Genomic DNA, 25,548 nt, shown 5'->3' on the forward strand with positions numbered 1-25,548 from the left:
TTTCAATATTTAAGTTGAAAAAGAACACTTATCCCATCCCCCCCAAAAAACACATGGGGCAAGATAATTGTAATGATTTCATTCAATTCAAATTCTAACAGATATAAGGGGCCTTAGCTCAATAAAAAAATAATTCTTGTAAGTAGCATGAAATATATTGAAACAATATTAAAAATAAGATAAAGGCATTGCTCAGTACATCAGACTTCAAAAAATAAGCCAAGTTTATTGGATGAAATATTTTGGTCAGCATACCTACAAAATATAAAAGTTTGCGGGAAAGACAAAGTTTTTTTTTAAAATGAAAGACAAGTTTGATATTCGGAGGAAGCAAATAGGAAGAGGACGAGAAACAGATACAAGAAAAGCAGTTTGAGAGAACCTTTGCCAAATCCATTCCCGGGTTTCTGAAAGTCCGTTCTCTGGCTACAAAGTGCTCCGAGTAACAAATGGTTGGGACTCACCAGGGGAGAAAGAGTGAGAGGATCAGATCAGAGAGACAGACAGAAGTAGTTCAGTTCACTGCCTTTTCTGCTCTGGAGCTCAAAGCTGCGAACTAGTGGGGCAGGGGGAGAAAGAGAGAGAGAGAGACCAGAGGGAGAGGGAGAAAAAAAAAGTTTGCTAATTGTCCTCTCCCCTCCCTCTCTCTGCGTGCTGAGTTGAGAGGAAAGTTTTTCTTTCGCGTGTATCTTGTCTGATGGACCACGGCACAGACACGCCGGCAGCGGCCCCAACTCGCCAAACTCCGCGACTGAATTCATTCCTTTAAAGAAAACACACACACACTGAGAGAGACTGGCTCCCGGATTTCTTCGCTGTACTTCAAACCTTTTTGGGAGCTTTACTTTTTACGTGTGGATTTTTGTTTTTTGGTTGCAGAAGTGCCTGTTTTCGATGATAACGGTTCCATAAGTTTTTTTTTAAAAACTTTTATATGTTAAGTTTTTTTTTGTTTTTACGCAGTTATTTCTTCCAGTTTGAAGCCTTTCAGCCAAGCACACGGATCAGATTACCAAAAAAAAATCTTCATTACAAACCAGGTAAAGTTTTAATTCCCACCTCCCCCTTCATGTTTTTTTAAGGATACAAACACTGAGTGTACCTGTCTGTCTTACTGTACTGTTCTACAACTGAAAGTCACGCTTAAATGCTGCTGCTGCTTAACTTTTTAATGCTCTTTTCAAAACTTTAGCGGTTGTTTACTGGTGGAAGGGGGTGGGGTGAGGAGGAATTGTAATTCACAACAAACTGTGACTTTTTAAAAACAGCCTCAAAAGTTTCCAAATAATTTTTTCTGGAAAGCCCATCGCTCGTTGTTCCTCTTTTTTTCCCCCTCCAACTCCTGCCTTCTTTTGTCCCACTTTACCTTTTATGGAATTCCAAAAATGTTTTGCTCTTTGCAACATGATCCAGTTTTTTTGATGAGTATTTTGTTGAGTGTCGGGCGCCAAACTCCTTAAGGAGTTAGAGGAGGTGGGGTGGGGGTCGGGAAAGTCTCTCTCTCTCTCACCCCACTCCAGTGACTCGGGGACGGGGGGGGGGGGGGTAAGAGTTGGACCGGCCAGTTTAGCAACTTTTTGCTGAAATCGGTTGCTGTCATTGTCAGCCACGTCTGTGCAGAATTTTTTCCTACATGTAATGGATGTTTTGAACAGGATTTAATTGCTACCTCAGACCCTGTTAATGAGGCGCATTTATGTGTTTTTTTAAGGGGTCCGGTGTTTGTATATAGTTTCAGAGGTCAAGTTTTACAGTAATACTCTTTTTACTAAATCCCCTACCCCCCTCTGTAACCAGTAATGCAAAGATCTCCCGTACATCATCGAACCGTTTTTTTTTGCGTTACGTGAAGCTCTCAGCGAATTCATTTCCAACATGAGCAAAACTATTTTAATTATGCATTTTTTTCCATCGTGCGCTGGAATTAATTGCGTGTCTTGGCATCATTCGTAGCCCATAAGTGCAAACCCATCTTAATTACACTTTTTTTTTATTTAGCGATGCGGGTGTGTGGTTGGCGAGAGTATGTCGTTGCTCCATTCTGGTAATAAAATCTGGTGCCTTGTCTTCTTAAACAATTGACCCCTAATATGATCAACTTTGCTGTACTTAAGGTCAGAGTTGATGTTAAAGGGACAGTGCTACCAGGATGTAGCAGAAAGATGATCGTTGCGAGTGCATCTGGGAGATGTTGCTTTTATAAAAGTGAAAGCTGAGGAGTCTCAATACAATCATTGTAATGTTATATATGTGTCGACATATATAAATAAATGCATATAATTGATGTAGGACGGAACAGAGTGGTAACTGACACAGTCTTTCAGTGCTGTCTGCGATACACATGGGACATTGCTAAGATTCTTTGTGGTCCTGGTATCACTCCAATTACGGAGCCACTTTAATTGTACAAACATGGGCTGCCACAGCTTTTGCTTTTAAAATATATTTTAAAACTTCTTGAGGGATTATAGGTATGATTTTTTAAGCAACAGTGTATCTTTGAAATTTTACAACTTTTATTTCTTATTGGCATCAGTTTGGACGGTTTTATTCTATCTTTGGTTTCCCAAACTTGCTTTTTTTGTGTGTGCAGAGGACATTCTGGCTTGCAAGCCAAACATTCCTGACTGCATTGCCCTTTTAAGGATGAAGCAGCATTTAAAAGAGCTGGATTGGGACATTTGTATTATGAGAGTTTTTTTTAAGCGAGCACCCACTTTGTGGTGAACAATGAAAGAAAATATTACTGTAAATATATTAGTATTGTGTACAAATATGGCCATCTGAATTAAGTTAAATTTTCATACAGTTTTTGTGGTGTTAGGTCAGTTTGAAATGGAAATGCTATAAAGTCGGATAATATGAAACATACACACTTGGCCTAGTTGTTTACTAGTGATCAGCTGCGTTTTGTTGAAAAAGTTCAGTTTACTGGAATTTGGTAAATTAGATGGCAGTTCAGTGCTTACAATGTCATTAAGGCATCAGTGTATTGAAAATGATCCTTGATACCAGTGTTTACTCCTGTTTACAATTTGTGGTGTGTTTTTTTAAAAGTTTATGGTGAATTTGAAGCAATTTGTGTGACTGATGTTTCTTGGTGCCACAGGAACATTTTAAATACTGGTAGTTTCGACATGTGGAAATACTGGTTTAATTATCTTGCAAGCCCGAATAAGCTCAAGTTTTGTTATTTGTCAGTAATACATATTAAGCATTCAGTAAGTTCCACAGAAATAATCCCCCTTTACCTTTCTTGCTTGATCTGTGATAGAGTTCTGTAGTTTAAGTGCTGATCACATCTTGCAGTTACTTTGGAAGAGTTTCTCCTAGCAAGTCATAGGGGGCTGCTGCAGAGGTTGTGTTGAGCTTCCATACTGGCATGTGTGCACACCTGTAAGATGTATACCCAAGTGCCCTTAATACTAGTTTCATAGTAATTTAAAGTCAATGAATTACGCAGTGATAAGGCTTACCGGCCTTTACAGTGCTTTTGGAACAACATAACATTTTGCTGCACTCATAGTAACAGAATTGGTGTTATACAGCTACCAATTTTGGGAGAGGTGTGGGTACAAAAAGCACACATGGGCATCTGAAGATGACAAACGCAGGAGACTCACACACATACTTCAGTGAAAGCACTGCACATCTGCGTGTATATATGACATCAGCTGCAGACTGCGCCATGCTTACTGGGCTGACATTCTACTGGTCGCTCATTGGCTGCAATTGTTCTGTCATTGATGCACCACACCAGAGGTGCAAAAGCAGCTCTTACAGATTGTCTTGTTGTGCTACTTTTAAGGTGAAGTGCAAATTGTCAGTGCAATGTGACACTCAAGATGGTACAGCACCAAATGTCCAGTGTAACTGCAACCATAGTAAGTTAGTGTATATGGTACTCTAGAAAGCCACAATACTAACTGCTGCGTGCTTTCAGTCCAATTAGTGTCTTGTTGAGACTTTTCAGAGGACTTCAGTTTTAGGAGCAGCCTCCTGCGAAATCTGGGTTAAGTTCACCATGTAATTCCCAGCGGCAGGCTTTCACACTTATTTAGCTGTTGCTTTTTATGTTATTTTTCAATTCTGCTTAAATTTGTTGTGATGGAAAAATGCACTGACACTAGCAGTAGGGACATGGGGACCAACACTAGCAGTAGGGACTGACACTAGTAGTAGGGACGTGGGGACTGATACTAGCAGTAGGGACGTGGGGACCGACACTAGTAGTAGGGACGTGGGGACCGACACTAGCAGTAGGGACCGACACTAGTAGTAGGGACGTGGGGACCGACACTAGTAGTAGGGACTGACACTAGTAGTAGGGACGTGGGGACCGACGCTAGTAGTAGGGACGTGGGGACCGACACTAGCAGAAGGGACGTGGGGACCGACACTAGTAGTAGGGACGTGGGGACCGACACTAGCAGAAGGGACGTGGGGACCGACACTAGTAGTAGGGACGTGGGGACCGACACTAGTAGTAGGGACGTGGGGACCGACACTAGTAGTAGGGACGTGGGGACCGACGCTAGTAGTAGGGACGTGGGGACCGACGCTAGCAGTAGGGACGTGGGGACCGACACTAGCAGTAGGGACGTGGGGACCGACACTAGCAGTAGGGACGTGGGGACCGACACTAGCAGTAGGGACGTGGGGACCGACACTAGCAGTAGGGACGTGGGGACCGACACTAGCAGTAGGGACGTGGGAACCGACACTAGTAGTAGGGACTGACACTAGCAGTAGGGACGTGGGGACCGACGCTAGCAGTAGGGACGTGGGGACCGACGCTAGCAGTAGGGACGTGGGGACCGACGCTAGCAGTAGGGACGTGGGGACCGACGCTAGCAGTAGGGATGTGGGGACCGACACTAGTAGTAGGGACGTGGGGACCGACACTAGCAGAAGGGACGTGGGGACCGACACTAGCAGTAGGGATGTGGGGACCGACACTAGTAGTAGGGACGTGGGGACCGACACTAGCAGTAGGGACATGGGGACGGATGCGAGCAGTAGGGACGTAGGGACCGACACTAGCAGTAGGGACATGGGGACGGATGCGAGCAGTAGGGACGTGGGGACCGACACTAGCAGTAGGGACATGGGGACGGATGCGAGCATTACTGATGACGTGACTGTCACTACAAGTGATTACGTCATTGTACACACATCCATTTACCATGCTGCTAAAGTAACTTAAAGGATAATATAGCAGATGATATTGTCCCTTAACACTAGCTTAGGGAAGCTTTCACCACTGTCATTAAGTGCTTATGTGTAGTTACTTTACTCACATAACATTAATAACTGCACAAAATTGTAATTCTGGGATGTTTTTTGATATGAACACAACTTCTTTCTGGCTTTAGAAATTGTTTGTTGAATACTTAGCAAATTAGTGACTTTTTGAAGCAAAGTAATGAATCCTGCACTATCTTCACTTGCAATGGGCTAAACATAGTTAAGTATTTTGAATTTTATCTCTGATTATAAATAATGCAAAGGGTTTCTTTCCATTGCTTAGTAAACTGTCTCTTAATTTTTATATATAGTGTAGTCCGATTGATTTTTCAGTGCATTACTTTTACATAGAAAGGATCATTAACAGAATGTACTGCCCATTAAGAAACAGTGCACCAACTAAATTACTGGAATTATTGAGTGTTTAAGTAGATAGTTTGTGGATGATGCCAAATATTGGTGTCTTCATGCTAACATAATTGGTTTCTGGAGTGTTGGTAAGAGGTGGTGTGATGCCCCTTTAATATCACTAGACGAGTTGCCACCCAACTTCGTGCTCACCTCTTCCAAAGTTTCCTTTCTCGGTCTTTTCAATCCAGCGCCTGTGCTGCTCAAAACACCGAGATTGTCCAAGTCAATGTCATTAATAACGTCCTCTGTGATTATGATCATGCTGCTTTATCCTTCCTTGTTTTCCTTGACCCCCTCATCATTCAAAGTGAGTCAATCCTACTCCACTGCCTGTCCTCCATAGAACCATCCTCACTTGGTTACACTTCTACCAGTCCCAACATAACCAGCACGTTCCCAGCAGTGGCTTTGCCTCCCATCCTGGCGAGGTCACCATCAGAGTACCCTGAGTCTTGGCCCCCTCCTGTTCCTAGTTTATGTTCTGCCCTCAATAACATTACCCATAGGATTGGGGTGAGATTCAATACGTATCTTGATGATCCCCAGATCTAATTCCATTGTTCCCTCCACAGTTGTATAAGACTGCCTGTCTAATAGCAAGTTGTGGATGAGACAGAACACTCTTCAACTGAACACTGGGAAAACCAAAACCATTTTGTTCAGCACTTGCCAAAAATTCTTTACCCATTCATTTTTCTGGCTGCCCACTAAGGCTGAACTAACCCTGAGCTGAGTTTCAAAACCCCTCATCCTATCACTTATCAAGATTGCTTACTTCCCCCTTTGCACCATTGGTTGCCTCCACCCCACCACCTGTACTACCACTGAAAGCATAATATATGCTTTTGTCATCTCAAGACTTAATTTCTCCAAACCCCTCATTGCCAGACTCCAACCTACACAAACTCAAATTTGTCCAAACCTTTGTCACTCACACCCTATCTTACATTAAGTCCCATTCACTCATTCCTCCAGTCCCCAATGATTGCAACAGATTCCCTCTTCATCCTCCCACTACATACAGAATTCAAAATTCCTGACCTTGCTTACAAATTCCCCCATGGCTTCACCTCATCCAACCTTTGTAATCTCCTCCAGCCTTACACTGAGGCCTTCAGTCCTCCAACTTTGGCCACCTGTGCATTCCTTTCCCTCCACTTCTCCATCAGTGTCAGAGTCTCCAGCCGGCTCAGCTCTACTCTCAGGAACTCCCACCCCCTCCTCCTCCCCAGCCCTTGTTTCCCTTGTGACTTCACTTCCCACTTTTTTTAAAAAAAAACCTTTTCAAAACAGCTCTTTCTTTTTGGCCATTTCTTTGGTCCTCCCTCCTAACTCTTGTTCTACAGATTGGCATCTGCTCGCTTCTGTGTGAAGCGGCTTGGAATTTTTTATAACATTAAAGGTGCTATAAAAAATGCAAGTTGTTGTTGATGGGGGCTATCTGGTATGGGCCACTTGATAGGCACCCTGGGAGCATTTGTGTGAAAAAGACAGCTTCTCAGACACCCCACTCATTGCCTATGTGTTCTGATCCAGCTTTTACAGCAATATAAATTGGGAAGGCTTGGAGGCTATCTAGCCTGTGCCTTAACTAATTAAAAAGCCAACTTGTGAGGGACATACTAAAAATGTTATATTTGCAGCACTGAAATTAATGTAATATTAACAATTCATTTACAAAATAATTCAACCAGCTCACCCATTATCGACACGAGGAGGAATCTATTGCCATACATTGAAAATGTTCATTAACTGTGTGTGTGTGTGTGTGTGTGTTGAGGGGGAGTTGGTGGTAACTAAATAACAGACATGGCTGCTGAGTAAACTGAAGCAAGAGGTAGCGAGCAGGGGCAATTTTAATTATTATTACAGCAATTATTTTTGATTTTGTTGTGAAACAGGCAATGGTTTGTGTGACTGTAGCTTCATAGAAAGTTGTTCGGCGTGAGGGCCTGATCGGAGTGATTTGCATAAGAAGAAAGATTTAGTGCAGTTGCTATTGTGTTCAATGAAGAGTTCCAGCAGTCAGGCCAGGGGGAATGAATAGGCTGCAAAGAAATGATGGGCTATTCAGGTTTTTTCACAGTCTAAAGCTGTGGTCATCTGCCTCTGAAATCCACGATCAGGATGTCACTTTCATCTTCAAGAACACCATTATGTTGCTTTTCTCACACATTCACTTTTGTCAGGGATTATTGATCAGATATTCTTTTTCTTCACTCCTGTGGAAACCTGTTGTTTTGCGTCTTAAAGTTTAAATGGGACGAAACCCCGGAAATTTAATCTTGGTCTCCTTCGTACAATAGCGGAGAAATCATTCTCAGCATATTGGGTCAAACCGCCGTTAAATTAAAATATTGCTGAGAAAAGAACGTCTGCATTCTTGGGAGGCAGACGGGTGTCTTGAAGTATGATGTGTCGCTTTTCCTGATGTTTCTTAAAGCGAGTCGTGTGAGATGTGTGGAACATGAGTCCATTTCTTTATAAAAATGTTTATCTAAAATCTGCTTCTTTGTTTAATATATTGTAGTAGACAAGATCTTTATTTGGAATGAAGCTTCGGCACTTTGAGCATGGATAATCTGACAAGTGTGTATTCCAATCCCAACCCGCGGTGTATAATTAATATAAAGCCATTGTCTTCCCAAATTTTAACCCCCCCCCCCACTCCAGCTAAGAGGGCATGCACATATGTGACCTGCCCCATTTCCTTTACCCATGCCACTATTGAGCTGGGCACTAAGAGGTGTGTCCGAGTGGATTGAATCTTCCTGGCTGAGATCCAGAACTCTGAATAGGGTAGGAACGCCTCTGGTCGTTACGTGTAGCGACATCATAAAGGAACTTGTTGGCAATTTCACTAGAAATACAGTGGAAATCTTGGCAAATGAGTTAGCAGTCTCACCCTAATGTGCGTGAGTGCCCCAGCATACTTGTGCCACTTTATTCTATTTAATAGTCAGAGAAGCCGTAATTGAAATGTTGTAAAGTAATCTGTAATAGTGAATATTCCAAAGTTCTGTTTGCACACCTCCATTCTACTGGAGTCTCAGGGAAAGTTAATGTGAGCATTTGTGCTTTTTTTCTCGCTTTATGTAGCACAATTATCAAGCTTTCAGTAACATTGCAGGACAAAAATTCAAAGCGCACAGCAGATGACCAAAAACACGTTATCCAACGTGGCTTTGCTGCACTATTGTTTATGATATCCTTACAAACAGCTGCCATGTGTCCTTATTATTGACAGTTCTCTCGACAAGTACTACATGAAAGAGCATCAGTTTTAAGGATCCAGATAACCCTCTACACAGGGTCCATCAACACAGTTCTTTGTATGCAAGACAATGCTATAAAGTCTGGCAGATCTTTGAGTCCCTGCTGTGGAGAGCTGTTCGGTTGCTGAAGTACACTTATGCTAACTTGAATTGATTTAACTTAAATGGCTGCTGGCGACCATGAATGGCAATGATTTCCTGATGTGTTGCATGCAAGTAAAGGATGTACCAGTCAAAATGAAAGAACAGAGAGTTTGGTGTATTCATCTAAATAAATAGATGTATTTAAAATACACTTCATTTACTGCAACCCCTTTCTGCTTTCTGTCAGGCAAGAATCTCTTATCTCCCCAATGACTCACGAGGTAACTGATGCCTAATATGGGACTGAGCCATACAAATCCATCAGGTCGCAGGTTTGGTTGATTCATCCAAAGTAACAGTACGCATGCCTTGACTTCTCCTGGGTTAGGGAGCTAACTGCTATTCAGTGGTGTGTGTACATTGGGTAGGGACATGATCGGGTTCAGCTGTCAGGCTCCCCACAGTTGAATAACACGCCTCAGCTCAAGCATTTGGAACGCCCACTCAAGCTGCAGATTGGAGGATACAGTACCCCAGTCTGAGTCAGTATTTTCAGGAGAGGAGGGTGAATTTCCTTTTTTAAAAAAAGAAAAGAATCTCTTTATCTTGTACATGATTGGTGATAAATATCAGACTTGGGGCTTTGCTGTGCCTTTTCTCAGTGAAACAGAAGCCAATATCATGACATGCTGATTTAGTGCAGTGACATAGGCACTCCCTGAAATGTCCTCATAGGATGAGGTTCCAATCTCAATACCTCCATCCAGGGAGGAAGATATCTAGGGACGAGTGGAGGCTAGAGAAGCAAAAAAAATCAAGGAATGAATCAATCCATAGCATTGTCAAAGAGATATGGGAGTTGGCCATCTGCTTGCCCTTTTGTCTGTGGAAAGGTGCATGCAGTGGAGGCTTGGACATCCAATTAGTGAAATGGGGATAGGGAGGAAGCAGGGTTATTGTATTATAAAAAGAAAAGGGGAGTTCTCCCCGGTGTCCTGGCCAATATTTATCCCTCAACCAACATCACTAAAACAGATTGTCTGGTCATTAGCACATTGCTGTTTGTGGGAGCTTGCTGTGCGCTGGGTTTCCCTATATTACAACAGTGACTACATTTCAAAAGTACTTCATTGGCGGTAAAGCGCTTTGGGAAGTCCTGAGGTCATGAAAGGCGTTATATAAATGCAAGTTCTTTCTTAAATTACCATCTGACAACAGTCAGAAAGTAAAGATTATTAACAAGATGGAGAGTAAAGCCCAGCAATTACACCTCATATCATGAAGGAAATAGTTTACAAATTCTTGGACCCAACTACAGTCTAAATTCCCTCAGCTCCTGCCCTTCTTTGCCGCACAGAAAGAATTCTTGTATCATTTTGATTCAGTGCAGGTGCACAGGTTGTGCTCGAGAACCAAAGCCCCGGCTCTGCGTATTCTGTTTTGTTTTCTTGTTTCTGGGATCTCTGCCGACCCACCCTGAGTTTTCTCCGTTACTAATTCACAGAGTGATCTTTCCGAATCTCGATCACTGTTACCAGATGTTTCCTCAGAATCCGAAGGAGTGGGAATTCCTTTGGCAAGATCCATTGACTAGGTTTCCCCCGGACGATATTCATTTTCCAAAATCCCTTTGATTTTTCCAAGGCTTGCAATTGCTTTGAATTTGCAGGATCCTCGTCTCCAGAACATAGGGACTCCTGCTGAAGTTTGGTTCCACTGGCACTGACAGTCCACTTTTCTTCGATCTATGGCCATCCCTCATATGCGAGCCTGGAGATTGAGTGTCAGCAATCTATTAGATGACGGGGGCATCACAGCTGAAATATGTTAGATCATAGATCTCCAGAAAAGGAGGCTTATGACAAAAGTAAGGTTCGTAATATAGTAGAGAACCAGGCTGAATACAGAAAGTACAGAGGAGATCTAAAAAAGGAAATAAAAGGGACAGAGAGTATCAGAATAGATTAGCAGCTAAAATAAAAGGGAACCCAAAAGTCTTTTATAAACATATAAATCGTAAAAGGATGGTCAAAGGGAGGATGGGGCCGATTGGGACAAAAAAGGAGATCTTTTTGTGGAGGCAGAGGGTATGGCTGAGGTACTAAATGAATACTTTGCATTGGTCTTCACTAAAGAAGAGGATGCTGCCGATGCAGCAGTAAACGAGGTGGTAGCAGCAATATTGGATAGGATAAAAATAGATCAAGTGGAGATACTTAAAAGGTTGGCAGTACTCAAAGTAGAAAAGTCACCTGATCCAGATGGGATGCATCCTAGGTTACTGAGGGAAGTAAGGGTGGAAATTATGGAGACTCTGGCCACAGTCCTCCAACCTTCCTTAGATATGGGGCCGGTGCCAGAGGACTGGAAGATTGCAAATCTTTACACCCTTGTTCAAAAAAGGGGAGAGGGATAAACTCAGCAATTACAGGCCAGTCAGCCTAACATCGGTGGTGGGGAAACTTTTAGAGACAATAATTCGGGACAAAATTAATTGGCATTTAGAAAAGTATAGGGTAATAAATAAAAGTCAGCACGGATTTGTTAAAGGAAAATCATGTTTGACTAACTTGATTGAGTTCTAGGGGGCACACGTTGGGTTGTAGGGGGCATTACAGCTGAAATATATTAATTGTCGAGGACATTGCAGCTGAAATGTGTGCCTACTCTTCTTCAAAACAGTGCCATGGGATCTTTTACAACCATCTGAGAAGGCAGACACATTTGTTTAACATCCCATCCGAAAGACAGCACCTCCAACAGTGCAGCACTCCCTCAATACTGCACTGGAGCATCAGCTTAGATTTTGCACTCAAGTCTCTGGAGTAGGACTTAAACCTTCTGACTCAGAGGCGAGAGTGCTACCACTGAGTCACAGCTGACGATCAGTGACTTGCTGTCAGTTTACAAACTCCACCTTGCAGATTGACTCACTTCACTAGTCTGAATGCAACCTTTTCTTAATTGCAGCATTGGCACATTATTTACTGGTGTCGAAAAAATGGTCATAAGTTCACGTACTCTCAAGCTGATATATCAATACAGTTAGCACACTGCTGAAGGAGAGTGGCACATAAAGGTCAGGAGTCTATTCATTAGCAGTGCTGTTCAGGGGCCTACCAACAATATAAAAACCCCTTTAATGAGCATGGGTCATAGGCTCAGTACCACATGACATGCTGCATTTACCTATTGACCCTTTGGGACGTCTGCAAAGGAAAATCTTCAAGACACTTTTTTAAGCTAATGTAGTTATATTAGCAACTTCCCTTTGTCCTTATCCCTGATTTTCCAAAAGCTAGTCATTCTGGTGCAACCTGTCCCATTTATCCTATGTAAGTCACGTAGGTGATAAGCTGCTAATGTCAGTGCCATTGAGAACACTGCCTTACTCATGGTCACTTATGTCACTGGGAAACTTGGGCATTAAAATTTCTAACCATTGGAAAATTCCAGCCTATGTACAAAATAAATTGCATTCTTAGAATCATAGAAAGGTTACAGCACAGAAGGAGGCCATTCGGCCCATTGAGTCCGCATCGACTCTATGCAAGAGCATTCCAGCTAGTCCCACTCCCCCGCCCTTTCCCTGTAGCCCTGCAAATTTTTTCCTTTCAAGTACTTCTCCAGTTCTCTTTTGAAGGCCATGATTGAATCTGCCTCCACCATCCCCTCAGGCAGTGCATTCCAGATTCTAGCCTCCTCTTATCAGTGGAATATTATTCAATAGATAAGTACATATTTGCATTATAAATTACCAAAAGTACAGCTATTCCTGATGTCTCAGAGAGTTTATTTAATAAGTTGTACAGAGCAGAAAGATCCCAGGTTCGATCTATGCTGAGTTAGCTGATTTCACCTGGTCCCATCTCACCTGGTTCCTTAGTAGGAGCTCCTATTGGAGCTCCTACTAAGGAAAGTAAAATGGCCAGGACTCCTACTTGCTATCTAGTGACCATTGCTGGATGCTGAATGAGGATCAGCTGTGATAGCCTTTCTATCCTCCTGTCAAGGCTCACCCATAAATAATGGCCACTTTAGCAAGGTACCTGAGGACAGTCCACCTCATAGAATCGTACTCCTGCGAGGAGCCTAAAAGCCATGGCAGTACTATTTCATAGAATCGACAGTAAAGTCAAACTTTTTGCAAGTGTTTGAAATGGCTGCATCATTACCAGGGCCACTCGTCCTTCATCGATTTAGTCAGCTTATTATATCTCAGCTATTTTAAAATGTCCAGGCATGCAACAATGTTAAAAAGATCTCCAGGACATTTATTCGATGGGACTGTTGTGCTGTATCTTTTTTTCCCAAAGCAGCATTCCTCCCAACTCTGCTCGGAGTCCCATTTCTGTGTTGCCTTTTTCTTCCCCTTAACTGAAGTTTCTAAGACAGATCATTTCCTGGACACAAGTGAATTGAACATGCATACTTGTGAAGAATCAATTCCTAAGTAGATGATTCGATAAATTGGTGAACCTGTTGCATTCGAACAGGAGCTGCACTTTATCTCCAGGCGGTAAATTCTATTCAACACATGAGCTCGGTGTTGCTTGCTCCAATTTAGTTTGACTGTGTGTAGATGTTGGATTGTTTTCACCCAATACATTAAAGCTAAAACAAAAAGGACTTGAAAGAGTACTAACTTTTGAGAACAAGATGTTTATCCAGATACTTAGTCTTTGTAATGAATTTGCCTTTGAGGGTGTCCAGAATAATTACAGTAATTGTGACAAATTTCAACGCTACTAAAGGATTGTGCTGTCAGTAACAGCAGTGGATGTTGTTCAAGTTTGTACAACATTTACGCATTTCAGCTTACAATAAAGATAATACTCTTTCCATTGCAACAACTTTTCACTTCCCCCTCCAATGTTCTTCCCTCCCGTCCTGAAGGGGCCAACTCTTGCTGTGTACAGTATGCTACTGCTACCTCATCCCTTTAGCCATTCTTCATGTGTTAACCTGGGCAGTGATACTTGCCAGGCTATTCCACTATGGAAGGCATCATTGCCAAGTCTAAACTCTCTTTTCCACCCCCCCGCCCCCCCCAACACCCACATTCGTGCACTTTCCATCAGAGGTCACTGGGAAGTGATCGGGATCAAGAACCCCAACTGGTTTTTAAAATTCTTTTTCCGACCCAATGACGCTGAGCACCCTACTCACCTCCCCAGCTAAGACCAGCCAACTCAGTACTGACTTTTGTGGTCTGCAAGCCTCAGCTCTACACTGTGCAGTGTTATTCTAAGTTTTCTATGTATATATTTTTCCCTGTTGTATACACGTGTTGTGTAACCATGACTGTTGCCTGTAAGTGACCACATTCATGGTTGGGTGAGAGGAGACAGGGAGAGAGAGAGAGGGAACAATGCCTGCATTTTTGGCTGTCACTTCCTTCTGATTTTTTTCTCCGTGTTCGATAGTTGCTCACCTCCTCTCGACGCCTGCCGAGAAGACTCTGACTGAGAATCGATAGGGCACCCAGCTCCTGATCATGTATTTTATCAAAAGAAATTTCTGTGTGATCCTTTGTAGCTTTGAACATCTTGTGTACTATCAAAAATGAAGTGCAGTCTAAATATGTCTGGCAACTTTGCTGTTGTGGTGCTCCTCGCTAAATAATAAATGGTCGCTGTTTCTCTGCTCGCTGCTGTTTAGTCAATTTATGTGGAAAAATATTTTCCTTCAGGATTATGTGCAGCCCATGGCTGTTGCACTGGAGTGCAAGGATTCACTGAGGGAAGACTCACCTGACTCGAAGATGGGAAAGAAGTCCCTTTGAAGAGCAAAACCTGACTGCAGGAATTCCTGTACTATCAGGGAGTTTGGTCATGACAAATCTCAGGCTCCAAGTTGATTCTTCATATTCTGTGGAATAACATGTCAGCATGCTTTCCTCTTACCTGATGGACTATCATAAAGCAGAGTGGTTATGTTCAACTTGTACAGAACCTTGGCTAGACCACACTTAAGAGTACTGTGCACAGTTCTGATCATTTTTACGAAAAGGATATCGATGTGCTGGAGAAGGTGCAAAAAAGGTTTACTAGGATGATACCAGATCTGAGAGGTTATAACGATCAGGAAAGACTGAACAGGATGGGGCTCTTTTCTCTAGAAAAGAGAAGGCTGAGGGTTGACCTAATAGAGGTATTTAAAATTATGAAGGGGTTCGTTAGGGTAGACGTAGAGAAAATGTTCTCACTTGTGCGGGAGTCCAAAACTAGGGGACGTAAATATTAGATAATAAATCCAATAAGGAATTCAGGAGAAACTTCTTTACCCAGAGAGTGGTGAGAATGTAGAACTTGCTACCACATGGAGTAGTTGAGGCAAATTGCATAGATGCATTTAAGGAGAAGCTAGATAAGTACATGTGGGATAAAGGAATAGAAAAGATATCATCTCATCATAGAATGATACAGCACAGAAGGCCATTCAGCCCATCATGCCTGTGCCAGCTCTTTGAAAGAGCTATCCAAATAGTTCCACTCCCCTGCTTTTCCCCCATAGCTCTGCAAATTTTTCCACTTCAGTATTTATTCAATTCCCTTTTGAAAGTTATTATTGAATCTGGTGCTTTACCAAACGCCTTTTGACAGTCCATATACACAACATCAACCGCACTACCCTCAGCAACCCAGCAATCTAGGACGCATCCCTTCCGGACCAGGTGACTTTTCTACTTTGAGCGCTGCCAACCTTTTTAGTATCTCCTCTTTATCTATTTTTATCCTATCCAATTTCTCTTCTACCTCCTCCTTTTACTGTGTCATTGGCAGCATTCTTTTAGTGAAGACAAATGCGAAGTATTAATTTATTGCCTCAACCAAAGCCCTCTGCCTCAACAAGAAGATCTCCTTTTTGGTCCCTAATCGGTCCCAGGCTTTCTTTGACTACACTTTCACTACTTATATGTTTATAAAAGACTTTTGGGTTGCCTTTTACGTTACCCACTGATCTATTCTCATACACTCTCTTTGCCCCTCTTATTTCCTTTATCAGTTCTCCTCTGTACTTTCTGTATTCAGCATGGTGCTCTACTGAATTTTGAATCCGACATTTATCATCAGCCTCCTTTTCCTGTTTCATTTTAATCTCTATATCTTTAGTCATCCAGGAAGCTCTAGCTTTCAATGCCCTTCCTTTCCCCCTTGTGGGAATGTGTCTAATCTGTACCCAAACTATTTCCCCTTTGAAGGCCTCCCATTGCTCATGTACAGTTTTGCCTGCCAGTCTTTGATTCGAATCCACCTGGGCCAGAACCCTTTTCAACGCACTGCACTATTTCGAAGAAGAGCAGGTGAGTTCTCCCCAGTGTCCTGGCCAATATTTATCACTAAAACAGATCTTCTGGTCATTATCACAATGACTATGCTTGTGGGACCTGGCTGCGCACAAATTGGCTGCCGCATTTCCTACATTACAACAGTGACTACACTTCAAAAGTACTTAATTGGCTGTAAAGTGTTTTGGGACATCCTGAGGTCATGAAAGACACCATATAAATGCAAGTCTTTCTTTCTATACGTCATTTGCCAGCTGTGAAACTGGGCAGGCAGCCTTTCAAGGGACAGTTTCTTGGAGATACATGAACGGCTTGACTTGGCCTGTGTTTGTTTGTTCTCCCCATTCCCTTTCCTCTTCCCCGTTCCCCCGCAGATCGCCCAGCTGGCCTGGCTCACTTCGGGAGCTCACCATGCGGGAATGGCCCACATCTTCCCCCACTTCACGCGAGCCTTGCTGATGATGTTTTCTTTAAAGGCAATAGTCACGGGTAGCAGAATAAAAAAGTTTTTAACTGATGCAGGGCGGGCTGAGCGCCAGAACAAATTCTTGGAACGCAGTCTTGAGTTAGCAGGTGACATGACTATTTTTCTTTTCTTTTTTTGTTTGTTTAATGTCACATGCTACAAGTTTGCAGGTCGTGATACAAAAAATTTGATGTGAGAAAAAGATGTTTTTCTTAACACAGATTGACTACCCATGACAGTTGTATCAAATTGAAAACAGAGTACAGTATAAATATTTGTGGAATAAAATGCAGCCAGACCTCAGGCTCCATCGTGACAGACTGGAGGATGAACTACATATATGTGGCCAGAGAACATAACAAACCAGCATGTGTTTCTCAGCCCCCGTCCCCCTGACACACACGGAGCGCAAGATTGCCACCCGCTTTTGGAACGGGCGGTCTGTTTTTTGGGTGGGCTGCCCGGACATTTCTAAAACGTCAAAACTGACACAAAAAGTCTGCTTGTCTTCAAACTGAAGCCCTTGTTTTTCACTCGCAGGTCTCGTGACATGGGTACAGTTATTCATGTCAGTAAGGTTTTCAAGGAACCTTCCTCATCAGCAAATAAACCTGAAGCCACGAGCCCACCCCTCACCCGCCCCTGCCCCCCACCATCACCACCATTCAGTGGCAAAAGAGTGTAACTGTAATGGACCGAAAACATTGCGTGAATACTAATGATATACGGTCAGTTGATGTTGGATTTATTTTCCAATACATAAGGACTGAGTTACAATGCATACTTTTCTCTTCTGTTTTATCCCATCCCCCACCTCCAGTTCAAGAGGCAAGACTCCAGGACCTTTAGGAGCCTAAATAAATTGTTGGTTATCTTATTCAGTTCAGGCTCTTTCCGAATTTAAATTAAAATCAACTGTTGTTTGATGACTTTCTTGAGAGGAGTTGGGGTAGAGTGGTTTTGGTTTAACATTCTCCTTGTTGCAATCCTTCGCACACAGAACTTTTTCATTAGTTTCAAAGGCGCTGCTTTTAGGCCGTGGGCTGATGTAATCCGAGCCTGCTGTGATGCATCGCTATTCCTTCTTTAACTGCTGTAATTGGCAGCTCACTAAAGTCATTGTTCTTGGACTTTATACAGTTCGACAGATCACATCCATAAAACAGTGGTAACTTTCCCCTTCCTGCTCTCCAGAGTGGAGTCTTATGTTGTGGAAACATCTGTTAGACATTCAGGGAGCTCGAGGAGCTCTCACACAGGATATTGCTGTTATTTATAGGAGGTGCAGTTGGATCCAAAGACCACCTTCTGCCTGCCGTTCACAAACTTCCCTCCTTTCTCATGGCTGGCAACAAAACACGGGCTTCAGGCTTTTTTTTATGCTCACTGAACCAGAAAGAATATGCTTAACCCGTCTACTGGTCAAGAATGATTAGAACTATGCAGCAGAGTAAGAAGAGGCTGGGGTTATGTCCCATTGTATCAGGCACCCAACTGGGCCAACAGAATGTGCATCCCTTCCCCCACTCACTCTCTCTGCTCTGTGACCTGGCTTGGATTTCACTAAGGATCAACTATGGGATTAAAGATAACTACCTTTGAATGTTTTTAAGTAAAATGGACTCTTACTTCAACATAAAGAAAATTAAGTTGCGATTTACCGGACTGAAAGAAATGTAACAGAATTTTCAGAATCTAATTTCCCTTCCTTTTTATTAAGCAGGAACAAATAGTACTTGAAGAATCTTAATCTAAGTAACCATGGGGAAGTTACATCTAAACTGGGGGAGGGGTCGGAGGGGAGATGTATCTTTTGAAGAGAGTGGGATTGGTGTAGGGGTGCAGTTTGTGACAGGCTGATTGATGTGTTGATAGTTGCTGAAAATCTCTTTGTTCATTTTTCCATGGCGTTCTTGTCAGTGGGTAATATTGGCTGTTAATTTTTTCCCGGGCAAACATTTTACAAGGGGCCACTGTCCTTATTGTAAAATATTTGGCAAACTTTTTTTTTATGCTTGCCAAACACTTTGAGGAAATGATGCAGGTCACGTTTAAATGCATCAGTGCATTAGAAAGAACATTCCATCTACATGGAATCAATCAGAACAGAAGTAATGCAGGCTGTTCCGCTCCTCTCACTCCTCTGACACAAAGAAAGTGACAACAAAATTCCTGGTTCTGGGAATTGCGGGAGAGGACAGAATTTGGGGCAGAACCCAGATCTGCTGGGTTTCTGACCGTGTACGATCTGGCCCAAATTCCAGTCGAGTGGAGTAAGCGAGTCCTACGCCCACCCCTTCCATATCCAGAGACTGTTTTGGGGGTGTATCTGGATACCACGAAATTCCTCCCATTACGCTCTGCCTAGCCCCAACGGAATTCTTGCTGGTGTAAATTCCATTGTCAGTCTAGTAAAGGTCCCAGGGCTGCACTAGAGAAAGATAACAGCCATTTGCTGCTTTAGGAGCATTTTTATATTTTAAAGTCTTTTCTCTTTAGCCCTTCCCAAGCCTCGGTCTCTGCCATAAGAGGTACACGGTGGAGCAGGCATCTCTATTGTGCCAATACAGATGTGGGCCACTCCAACTATTTACATGACCTTTGCTTTGGGATGGGGCCTACAATGATGGCTGTAGTTAGATGGGAATTGCCTTCCATCACACTCCTGGAATTTCGGGCCAGTTTTATTTTTTAAAGCAATTCATTCCTCGCATTAAGGTAATAAGATGGTGATATTTGTGTCCCCACCTTAATCGCTAAAGCAGATAAGGGGAATGGAAACAAAACATACTGGAAAATACACAGCAGGTTAGTCAACATCTGTAAAAGAAAAGTTGATGTTTCAGGTGTAACTCTTCCTCATAATTGAAAGCTAAAAGATCGGTGAAGTGATATCCTTAACTCCTTTGCAAGACAAGTTACTAGGTTAATAAATAGTGGAGAGCATACTGGCGAGATTACATTTGCTTCTCACCCACGCTGTAGTTATGCAACCTGAATCTAAAATCAGGGCCCGACCTGACACCAGAGCTAAGGGGAGTTAAACTCCCTGGTGGAGCTAGTCTCATTCCACTTCACTTTAGGGATACTTTAAGCCTTGACACCTGATTTAAAACGTACAAGTTTTGCACCAACCCTAAACTTGTAATTTGAATGTCTGGGGGTTCCGCTGGTCTCTTGCTGAAATTATAGCAGGAGACTGGTAGGACCCATGCAGAATTTCAGGGTAGAAAGTATGGAGCACCCTAAATTGTACCAACGCTAAACCTGTAGTATGCACGCACCTGAAATTGCATTAATGATTAGTGCCCCTGCGAAGGAGTCAATGGGAGAAGAAGGAAGGGAAGACATTTATATTCATTCTCGGGATATGGGCATAGCCAGCATGGCCAGCATTTGTTGCCTATTCTTAGTTGCCCTTGAGAAGGTGTTGGTGAACCTTGATCTTGAATAGCTGCAGTCCATGTGGTGAAGGTACTCCCACAGTGCTGATAGGTAGGAAAGACAAAACATTTTTTTAAATGAAAACTTCAAAATAAAAGGACAGCCACATTGAAGCAGTTCGTGTTGTGCCTGGTATTACCAATAGAGGTATTTTCAGACCTAAGGTACCTCTCCAAAAACTAGCCCAAGAGACAGCAATGCCACTTTAAAGGCCCTGTAATGTTTGACATTGTTTCAAGCACAGAACGAGCAATCCCTAAGTATTTTCACACACAGATGATGCATGGGAATAGCGGAAGGATATGATATGAACCCGTGCCTTACTGTTTTGTGGCCCAACATGCTGGCGGTGACTGCCATCGCACTGGCATTATGTTAACTTTGCCCTCTTATTATGTGCTGTGTGCAATCACGGTACACCATCCTTAGAAAACTTTCCAGTTCTTGCTTTCAATGCACATCCTGGCCAGTAAGGAATTCATCTCACCGTAAGACTTCAGCTGAATTTTCCTTTAACCCTCAAAGTGTTGCTGTCAGTAATGTTCACCTGTGGAAGAAAAACAAACTTTGCAGCAGGAACACCTGTTTCCTGTTTAGAATCCTCTGTGTGGAAATCCTAATGGGGAGGTGAGGGGGAGGGGAAGGGGAAGGCACACTGCAGAATTCCTGCCAACCCAAAGAGTTCAAAGATAATTGGGCATCTCTGTGATTGTAAGCACAGTCGTGCCAGCAGCTATTTTAATATGTACGTGACTGGAAGTACTTTGAATCTTCAATGCTTCTGCGCGCACCTTGTTCGCCTTGTACATCTGTGTTTTGTGATCAATGAAATGCGAAGGTGGAAGGTTGCAGATTATTGGCGTTATAACACAGCCAGTAGCACAATTCCATTCCAGACCTATCAAGTCTCATGCATCAGTCATGAGGCAAATCACATTCTCAACCCCTTTCATGCTCAAAACATCACAATCTGGTGCCAAGCTACCAGCATGGAAATAAATGTATATTTAAAACATTCAGCTGGCAGCAGTGAAGAGACGGGCGGGCTCTTGCCAACAAAACAAGGTCCCTAAGAGATCGCTAAGAAGGTGGGGTTGCTAATGGTGCCACTCCCAGGAAAGTCAGACCTCATCAGTAAGGTCTCTGTTAGTACTGCTGATCTCAATGTATCAATACTTTTCAAAACTTTTCTGCATGGGGAACGTCACACAAAGATTGGCAGACTCCCGGGGAACCCCTATCCTAACTTCTGAAAGACAGTGTCGACTACTCAAAGGAAAGCAATGCAGAAAATGTTTTTCATCCTTGTGTTCAAATCCCCCCATGGCCTCGCCCCTCTCTATCTCTGTAACCTCTTCCAGCCCTACAACCCTCAGAATTCTGAGTTCCTCCTATTGATGCCTCTTGCACATCTCCGACCTTCACCCCATCATTGGCGGCTGTGCCTTCAGCTGCCTAAGCTCTAAACTCTGGAATTCCCTCCCTAAACCTCTTCCCCTCCCCCCACCCCACCTCTCTCTCCTTTAAGACGGTCCTTAAAACCTATCTCTTTGACCAAGCTTTTGGTCACCTGTCCTAATATCTCCATATGTGGCTCGGTTACCAATTTTATCTGATAACGCTTCTGTGAAGCTTGGGACGTTTTACTATGTTAAAGACGCTATATAAATACAAGTTGTTGTTATATGCAGTAACAGAAATAAAATGCTAAGAAGTCAACAAATAGAGAAATAATATATACAATGCAGAGTTCCTGAAATACTGTGCTATGATGGATGCAGGGCCCCAGATGAACAGAAATCATGATAACCTTGCTGACCCTGCAACTCCCTCACAGATCTTCTAAGGGCATCACAGACCCCCAGTTTGAAAAGCAGCACTGTTTATATTATCAGATTGTGGTAAAACCTTGATAATGAGAACTGCCGCCTCGCATCATGATGGGTGAAGGTTTTTCTAAACCATGAACTAGGGGGTTTTGTAATACTGACCTGGGCTCAGTTGTTTGTCCTCGTGCTGCTCGGTAAATAAAGTACAAATCCTGTAAATAATAAAAGTAAGGAAAACGGGTATTGCAACAGATTCTGATGACAAAAAAGGCAGAGGGGAGATGAGGAGAATTTTTTTTTTACACGGCAAGTTGTTACGATCTGGACTGCACTGCCTGTAAAGGGTGGTGGAAGCAGATTCAATAATAACTTTCAAAAGGGAATTGGATAAATAATTAAAAAGGAAAAATTTGCAGAGCTATGGGAATAGAGCAGGGGAGTGGGACGTATTGGATAGCTTGTTCAAAGAGCCAGCACATGCACGATGGGCCGAATGGCCTCCTGTGCTGTATGATTTGATGATTCTAAGTGAGAGCTTTCTGGGGCTGTGGAGAGGAATATTCAACTTACTAAGATAATTGATCAGATGATACACTATTGGAGGCGGGCGAGTATTTTCATCAGCGGACTGTACTCCTAGAATTCTCTGCACCTTAAATGCAATTTTTGCCGCAGAACCAATTAAATTTTGCGACATGAGAACGTAGATTCTGCAGCGAGCCTGTCTGCCACTGGGTGATAACTCACTATAATAAGTCATTCTAAAATACCCCCTCAATCTAATATTTTAAATTAGCTCCTCATTTATAGCAAATATTATTTTAAAAGATTGTACAAAACAGTCCTTTTAGAGAAGAAAAGAATCAGGCCTCTAATAACTGACACTTAATACCTAGCTGACTTTTCACCCATATGTTAAGTGGCAGTTATTTGTTATTTTGTTTAAAATATTGCCACTCATCTTTTTATCTCCAAGTACGGTGAGTAGAGCCTAACTGTTAAAAGTACCATTCAAACTGAGCTTTCCCATTTAAATCAGAGTTTAAATTTGCAACATCGCGCCTCCCAATATGTTTAAAGTGCTGGTTGTTGACTGATACAAGTTACCAACCGTGTTACATGCATTCCACTCACTGACACATTCAATTAAGTAGGAGATACCTTGTTGTAATTTTAAGCAAGGCAATTGGGGTGGAATTTAATGCTACGCCTGTCTTTACCATTCCACAAGGTACAATTTGTATATACTTTAAGACAAAAATGTTGAGCAGAGCATCTAAAGCCACTCTTACGCTAAAGCTTGTTTAGGTTGGACCCTGGGAGACCAGTGTCACTGAGGCGGCTCCTGCTGTTTACACTATTACATCTGGCTTCCTCATCCCATCAGCAGGATCGTAGACCCGCGAGAAACCGGGTTAAAAAATGGCAACCTTACTGGCAAGTTTACTTTAGTGTTGCTGACAGTAGCGTGAGCCTCGGGTGCCAGCCAGGGTCACTAAAGTGGCTAAAGGTTCAGAGGCTGGGCTCTGCGCTTCAGCACAGCCAGTTGATCAAGGGTCTGATATCAATGGGCTTAGATTATCGAGTGGCCTGCCTAGCAGGTGAAGTACACGAGGTGTGAAATGCATGTAGATTAACGCTGTACAAACAAAATTTTTGGTGGAGACAGCAAAATGGCGGGGGATATGAGTAGTCCTGCTCGTAACTAATGGTGCAGTGACTTGAGATTTTCCTGAGCTTTGAATATTCTATTATGGGAGACATGGGCCCCCTCTCTGCAGACACATTTAACCACCTCAAACCCCCAAAGCTGAAAGATAACCTCACCTACTAGGGTGGTCCCCGAACCCCATTGCCCCACAGGCAGCACCAGTTGCCTCAACCCGATGCCCAATGTAATCCCTGCATTTACTAGACAAGTAAGTGACACTGACTTTATCAATAATTAATGCCAACAGGAATTGCATTAGGTCCCGATGCATATATCTGAAACACCATGTAACCTATAAGATGTACTTTTTTCTGCACCATGATCTAACAAAGTGTTTATATTTTCGTACGACTATATTTTTTGAAGAAATCAATTTTTGTGTAAAAATCAGTTTACTAACTTTTCCATTCTTTTTGGAATACCAGCCACATCCTGTTGGCTTCGGATACATATATACTGGAAATGTGGAATTAATTTCCGACATAATGACAGCTGATGCACATAAGTAGAGAACAGGGCATGGTCTTATACAAGTGAGCCGACTGCAAGGAAATATGAGCTAGCTGAAGCCACAAGTGTGCATTGGTTGGTCAGATCCATGATTTGTGTAAATGTGGTCTCCATGGTTTGTTTATTTATTTATTTATTTTGAGGGTGTGCAATCTCTCCTTTTTTTCTTCCTTCGTTGCAGATCTTGCCAAGCCACATGCTTCCTGTTGGCAAGATGACATGTAGGGCACCTACTCCCAAGCCACTGCCAATGACACTTTTCCCTGGAGATACACGACAGTGGCCCAGTGATGATTTTCCTACTTTTGCCTCCATAATGGAGAGGATCCTTGCCTCCACTTGATGCTTTGCCTTATCGGGAGCTTAACAGTCAGGGGTTGGAACTGCATTGCTCCAACAGGCCATATGCTGCCCCACAATGGGGAGTTGTTTGTTGTGAAATATTTTGTCCTTCCTTAAAATATTGAGGTAATTTTTTTTTCCTGAAGAGCACTTTCACATCTGCAGCAGGAGCTGATGATGTTGAGGTCATGTGAGGCAATTGCCATGATAGGCATCACAGAAGGGGGGAGAGAAAAAAAGGAACAAGGGAGTGGAACTCTTTGAGGCAGAGTGAGACTGATCAGGATTGAATTGGGAAGAAGCCGGCACACCCAAGTTTAAAAACGAGCTTTTTCCTTTATGTGGAACAAAAATCAGGCAGGTTCTCCAATGGGCAGGCGATCCGCTTCTCTAGATTCTGTGAACAACGATATTGGCACTTGAAGAACTATCTTCAGTGCCTCTATTTATTTATCATTGTCTGTCTTCTGATACGTCGAAAATACAGTATTCCTCCACCCTCACAGAACTCCTATACATTGCTTTCTATCCATCAGCCAATTTCTTGTCCATTCCTAAGATATACCCTCGATCTCCTCAACTTTGAGTTTGTGGAACCTTCTTGTGGAACTGTGTCAAATGCCGTTTGGAAGTCGACGGACACCATGTCGTAGGGGTTTCCGTAGTCCACCTGCATTGTCGTTGCCTCAAAGAAGTAGGGGAGGTTGCTGAGGCAGGATCTTCCCCTTCTGAATCCATGTTGATTGCTGTTTATTACATTACTATTGTACAGATAATCTTCAAGTATACTCCTAATAATTGATTCCATTATTTTACATGGAAGAAAGACTAATGAGTCTGTAGTTGCCTGTGTCTGTTTTTGCCCCCTGTTTAGAATATGGGCACCACATTAATCTCTTTCGAATTTATTCCAATTTAGGAGATTCCATCTCATTTAT

The 25,548-nt window shown here is 42.7% G+C and overlaps 1 protein-coding gene across 3 annotated transcripts in view; it reads left to right on the forward strand.

The window, feature by feature from the left end:
• The first annotated feature begins 508 nt into the window (after window positions 1-508).
• Window positions 509-25,548, forward strand: part of gli2a (GLI family zinc finger 2a) — a 301,684-nt gene continuing 276,644 nt past the window's right edge. For all 3 annotated transcript variants that reach the window (XM_067987118.1, XM_067987117.1, XM_067987120.1), the window contains exon 1: window positions 509-1,040. The gene's annotated coding sequence lies outside the window, so the exon portion shown is untranslated. The remainder of the gene's footprint in view (window positions 1,041-25,548) is intronic.

Source organism: Heptranchias perlo, chromosome 7 (genome assembly GCF_035084215.1).
Source record: "Heptranchias perlo isolate sHepPer1 chromosome 7, sHepPer1.hap1, whole genome shotgun sequence".
Taxonomy (NCBI): Eukaryota; Metazoa; Chordata; class Chondrichthyes; order Hexanchiformes; family Hexanchidae; genus Heptranchias; species Heptranchias perlo.